We start from the raw sequence: 7,003 nt of genomic DNA on the forward strand, positions 1-7,003 counted from the left end.
ATACTTCAGGCCAATTTGCGCTTAGTGGAAGCAAATTTACATTTGCAGATTAAGTTCATGAAAAAGGATTTGGATATCGATGGGCAGAGGTAATCCTCGTTACTCTTTAACCACTGCAAAGGTAAGTATACTTTGCCAACTTGTTTGAAATAATTTATTCTTTAGTTTACCTAAAGGCAATTTAAAAGAAAGTGTTGTGCCTATGGCTAGTGAAAAAGAGATTAGTTTATGAATATCCAAACTTTTATTGTTAATATTCTGGTGCTCATCCATACCATAGCAAAACTAACACTAGTATACAATATAGTGAAGCAAAGTTGGTCAAGAGATTGGTTATGGAATTTTCCACTACAGACGATTTATTTTGGAACTCTAAGTTCTAACCACAGAGGTATTTAATTTCCTTAAATTTGGAGAATGTTAAAAGTGCAGGGGTACTGAAAATGTTTTGGAGAAGACCAACTTCAACTCCCAAATGTGGCCATTTTGTATTAGCTGGTACATTTTATTTATAGCTAACTACGCTGGTAGGTACTATATTTTCTTTCTTTCAGTCGTGCGTAGCTTAAAAGAATTTATAATATTATGTGTTTTGGATGCTTTATTAAGCTAATCCTGTGTGTTCGTTAATTTTGATTATGGGCAAAAGCAGCAAAATGGAAGATATTTCCCAGTGAGTTCTTTATTTCTGCTGTTAAAGTAATTGACATTTATACTAACTTGAATATTGAGGAATAATAAGTTATAGGAACTTAAAGAGACAAAATGATTTTCTAATATCAATATCCTCTGCAGAATAACTTTGGCATATATAGTACATAATTACTTCATTGACACTTGTATTACATTGCTAAGTCACACAGGTGATTTCTGGTGTTTGGATTTTATTCTGATTCTAATTTACTATTCTACCAGAGACTAATTCTTCATTGTTTGGATGGTTTTTCCTACGGAACGTATTGTATTCCTGGGCCTAAGGGTGAGTCTCAGTGCACTTTGTCATATTATGGCATTGATAGAGGGTGAGACGGTGGATTCAAGTCCCATCGATTTATAACTAACACGTCTCTATATTGTTAGACGTTGGGTTTGAGTCCCCATGCAATATATTGATGATATAACGATGACTAAGGCAAAATATGTACTTTTGATGAAAAATTATGAAGCCCGTCCGACTTTGCTCCATTCCATGAAGTGAATGTGGTAGCAGTACATGATAAGTTTAAACGATGAAAAAATAATTATTGTTGTTGTACCAATGGACTTGGGCGTGGCAAACGACAAAATTATAATAATAGTCAGCATTGTGGTAATTATAAAAGGAAGGGCACTATGGATTCTCAAAATGGTCCTTCAAAGGTGAAGGTAATTTTTGTCTCAATATGGGGTCATTAGGCACGAGGTTATCATGCAACCTAATTTGATGAAATTTTATAAATCCTCTATCAAAGCAAAAGATACAATTTCAAAGTGACGTCGAGGTGGGTCTATGAATATGATAAAGACAATGGGCTTATAATGAAAATTTATGAAGCACGTATATATGACTATAGTCCTTTCCTTGAACATAATATTGTGACTTGTAATGAGCATCGTGAATGCTCGCCCATTTTGAAAGTGAAATATGAATAAATTATGGATAAAGACGTGCTTATGTATGGTTGAACAAATACTACAACTCGCCTCTACGGGAGGTTTGAGAAAAATAAAGAAAATTTATATTGACATAAATGGTCATTGGTCACGCATTTTTAGTACGTCACAAATATTGTGGTGTGTTCTATCATGAATTACCAAAGGGTAAGGTTTGAGAAAAATAAAGAAAATTTATATTGACATAAATGGTCATTGGTCACGCATTTTTAGTACGTCACAAATATTGTGGTGTGTTCTATCATGAATTACCAAAGGGTAAAAGCAAGAAATAAATCTTGCTTATAAAGATTTTGGTCATGACTATAATAACAATTACTCCCTAAAAGGAGATGTTCACCATATAGATGGTATTATGAAATATGTGTACATAATTAATTGGGAGCTCTGGAAAAGCTAATATGTTACTATCCGGAGGAATGAAATTGTCCATAATATTGGTGTTGTAGTAAGAAACATTTTAAGTTTCAAAGGCATTGGCCAGAAATGAATTATATTGAGACTATAAGTTATGGAAAGTTTTAATATCTTCATATTACTACAACTATAGCGGAAGAACAAAATGTATGTGAAATGTTGCCCGTTTTTCCTTTGAATTTGTACCACATAAATATAAGCATGATGGAATCACATGCTATGGAGGTTGGCATGACCGGTTGACTATCCCGGTTCAGATCTAATGCGAAAATAATTGAGAATTTATGTGGTTATATATTGAAGAAATAAAATATTCTTCAAGAATTCTCTTGTGCTGCTTGTTCTCATGATAACAAATTGGTTAATTTACCAGTTAATGTTAGGATTGTATCCCATGATTTTGGAACGTATAAAAGGTGATATATGTATGGGCCCAGTCACCTGCCATGTAGACCGGTTTACTATTATATGGTGTTGTGGTCACATGTGCATTTGGTATCAATATGTGATTTGGTTATTGCAAGATTGTTTGCTCAAATTATTAAATTAAGAGCACAGTTCCAAACTATGAAAATTATGTTGATATGCTGGTTTGTATCCAAGTTGGTTTAGCAGAAATTGTATATCTCCAATTATAGCTAAAAAATTGGTTATGAGAACAAATCTCCCAAAAGGAAATTTGGTTTGAGATAGGTTATTTAATATGTAGTAGCACTTGTAAACATCTAGCCAACAAGTTAAAATAAGTTCCCCTATTATTGGTTCAGGGTCAGGAACCAAATAATTCTCATCTAAGAGTTTGAATTTGCGTAAATGTATGATTTAATTGCTCCACCACAACGCACAAAGATGGGTCCCCAAATAAGGTTGGAAGGTAAATGTTAGATTTCCTAACATTAGGGGGAGGGATGATAGGCGGCTGGAAATAATGTATATTTAATGAATTATCGCTGGTATGATCCTCGTTGAAAAGATAATTCAAGTTAACTGCCAGACGCATTTGTTGACCCAAAAGACAATATTATATTCCAGCTGCAAATGCTCCAATTAGAACTAAAATCCTTGAAGGACAACGTCTATGACGATAGACCAATTGGTTCCACAGATAAAACTCCTTGAAGAAGGAGAGTGGCAAATGATAAAGATGGTCATAATAATGAGGTAGGTGCTTTAAAAGAGCAATACGACATAAATACTTTATAAAACCTTGGGAAAGGTTCAGATACCTGAAATTGATGAAAAATGAAGAGATCTCGATAAATTATGTCACATTGGAACCGATATCAAATGACCGTCGACGGTATCTTTGAAATAACATAGCGCTCAACATTATAATGGTGACGAGGATCTTGAATTCAAATCTGTCAAAAAATGTGAACAGATATAATGATTGGGCAAATAAAATACGCAGTTAAAGTATTTTTTTTCACTTGGAATAGTGATGTTTTGGACCTATAGTCCAAGGACCTCAAGGTATAATGTCAGTGGGGTACAAATGGATTCTTCTGCGAAAAGTAAAATGAATAATAAAGTCGTAAGATATAAAGTACGACTTGTGTCTTGCGGCATAAAGGTTTTTCGCGAATCCTGGCATTATTGTATGGAGATAAGTTCTCCCGTGGTGGATGCAATGAGGTTTCTTACCAGTCTGGCAATACATGAAAAATTTGAATGCATATAATGAATTGTTGTCATGTCTAGCTAGACAATGAAGTTTATATGAAAACCTTCAAGGATTTAAAAGGTTTTAAAGCGATTCCATTGAGTACCCCAATGGCCATGACATCGCTTAACATTAAGAAAGATCAATTTCGATCTCAGGAAAATGGTCAGAAAGTACCATGTATTTGTGTAATTGGTGCACTTAAATTTCTTACTCTTATAATTCATGAGATAATATTTTTATTAATGTGCTGGAAGGTATAATTTTACTTCTACCTGGAGATACTCGAGTAAAATCAATATTGGTATAGATTTATTTTTTCTAACCATATTGTCAAGGATTTGTTGGTTATGCAAATGCAGGAAGATTATATGCTTTATGTAACATCCGGTGGCACGCAAGTTCTTTATTTATATATGGGTGCTGCCATATTTATATTGTTCTTATAAAGTCAATTATTTGCTATTTACACAAATCATGCAAGGATAACAATGATCATAAAGCAAGCAAATGACATATTGATCTCGGGATGAGCTCAAGGATGTAACATCGTGAATTGGTCACAAAGACATGACTAGTATCAACACTTGGAAAGCCGGTATATAAGATCATTGGAAGGCATCATCTAAAAGAATTGATACGTTGAAGGTGGAATAAAATAAAACACGACTCGCTGAAAGTTATTTTCACGCACGATCTTCAAAGGAATGGTGAAAAGATATTCAAGAAATTCAAGTGACAATTTAGCAGATTTGTTACGACAACATGGTCAACCTCAACATTTGAGAAGCTGATATACAAGGTTTGAATGCGTCATCTCTGAAATGTCAAATGATGTTATTATCAGGGGGAGTAAATGCGCGCTGCACTCTTTTTCCCTTAGTCGAGGTTTTGTCCCACTGGGTTTTCCTGGCAAGGTTTTTAACGAGGCAGCAGATAATGCGTATTACAAGATATGTGTACTCTTTTTCCTTCACTAGGTTTTTTCCGACTAGGTTTTTTCTAGTAAGATTTTAACGAGGCATATTATCTAAGAATAGACATCCAGGGGGGAGTGTTATGAAAATATTAATGTTTGGATGTCTATTACTTCTCTACACATAACTCCCACTAATTCATGTTCATAACTTTTGTAAAAGTAACCCCCATTACTTTATGACCACTACTCCCACCCTTTATTTCTATAACCCCCAAATAGTTACTACCCATGTTTATGACACACCCTTTGGTGTTCTCAATGTATTCCTATATATATAGTTGGGTTGGATGTAATAGTGATATACACTTGAACATACTTGGATGAATAAGAAAGCTCTCATCTCTTTTCTCTCTTTATCTCTTTATTGTTCTTGCTTCATCTTTTGCTATATTGTATTAACTCTTTTAGAATGATTTTACAATAATTATATTGAGATTATAAATTATGGGAAGATTTAATGTCTTCATATTACTACAGCTATAGCGGGTAAACTAAATGAATGTGAAATATTGCCTGTTTTTCCTCCGAATTTGTATCACATAAATACAAGCATGATGGAATCACATGCTACGGAAGTTGGCATGACCGGTTGACCATCCCGACTCAAATGTGATGCGAAAATAATTGAGAATCCATGTGGTTATATATTGAAGAAATAAAATATTCTTCAAGAATTCTTTTGTGATGCTTGTTCTCATGATGACAAATTGATTAATTTACCAGCTAAGATTGGGATTGTATCGCATGTTTTTGAAATATAAAAGGTGATATATATATATGGGCCCAGTCACCTGCCATGTGGACCGATTTAATATCATATGGTGTTAATAGGTGCATCTATGTTGTGGTCACATGTGCATTTGGTATCAATTTGTGATTTGGTTATTGCAAGATTGTTTGCTCAAATTATTATATTAAGAGCACAGTTCCAAAATATGAAAATTATGTCAATATGCTGGTTTGTATCCAAGTTGGTTTAGCAAAAATTCTATGCCTTCAATTATAGCTAAACAATTGGTTATGAGAACAAATCTCCCAAAAGGAAATTTGGTTTGAGATAGGTTATTTAATATGTAATAGCACTTGTAAGCATCAAGCCAACAAGTTATAATAAGTTCCCCTATTATTGGTTCAGGGTCAGGAACCAAATAATTCTCATCTAAGAGTTTGAATGTGCGTAAATGTATGATTTAATTGCTCCACCACAATGCACAAAAATGGGTCCCCAAATAAGGTTGGAAGGTAAATGTTAGATTTCCTAACATTAGGGGGAGGGATGATAGGCGGCTGGAAATAATGTATATTTAATGAATTATCGCTGGTATGATCCTCGTTGAAAAGATAATTCAAGTTAACTGCCAGACGGATTTGCTGACCCAAAAGACAATATTATATTCCAGCTGCAAATGCTCCAATTAGAACTAAAGTCCTTGAAGGACAACGCCTATGACGATAGACCAATCGGTTCCACACATAAAACTCCTTGAAGAAGGAGAGGAGCAAATGATCAAGATGATCATAATAATGAGTCAGGTGCTTTAAAAGAGCACCACGACATAATACTTTATAAAACCTTGGGAAAGGTTCAGGTACCTGAAATTGATGAAAAATGAAGATCTCGATAAATTATGTCACATTGGAACTGATATCAAATAACTGTCGACGATATCTTAGAAATAATGTAGCGCTCAACATTATAATGGTGATGAGGATGTTGAATTCAAATTTGTCAAAGAATATGGACAGATATAATGATTGGTCAAATAAAATACGCAGTTCAAGTATATTTTGTTTCACTTGGAAAAGTGATGTTTTGGACCTATAGTCCAATGACCTCAAAGTGTAATGTCAGTGGGGTACAAATGGATTCTTGTGCGAAAAGTAAAATGAGAAACAAAAACCGTAAAAATAAAGTACGGCTTGTGCCTTGTGGCATAATGATTTTTCACAAAAGTCCTGACATTATTGTATGGAGACGTATGTATTCTCCTGTGGTGGATGCAATGGGGTTTCTTATCAGTCTGGCAATATATGAAAATTTTGAATGCGTATAATTCATTGTTGTCAATATGGCTATATAGACAATGAAAGAAAATCCGTAGGGATTTAAATTTGTTTGAAGCATTTAAGGTTTACGAAAATAAAGCTTCACAAAAATTTATATAGGTTAAAGCGATTTCATTGAGTACCCCAATGGTTGTGATGTCGCTAAATATAAATAAACATCATTTTGACCTAATGATAATGATGAGTATATTGTATTGCATACTACAAAAGAAATTATTAATATA

This window comes from Lycium barbarum, chromosome 9, assembly GCF_019175385.1.
Source record: "Lycium barbarum isolate Lr01 chromosome 9, ASM1917538v2, whole genome shotgun sequence".
Taxonomy (NCBI): domain Eukaryota; kingdom Viridiplantae; phylum Streptophyta; class Magnoliopsida; order Solanales; family Solanaceae; genus Lycium; species Lycium barbarum.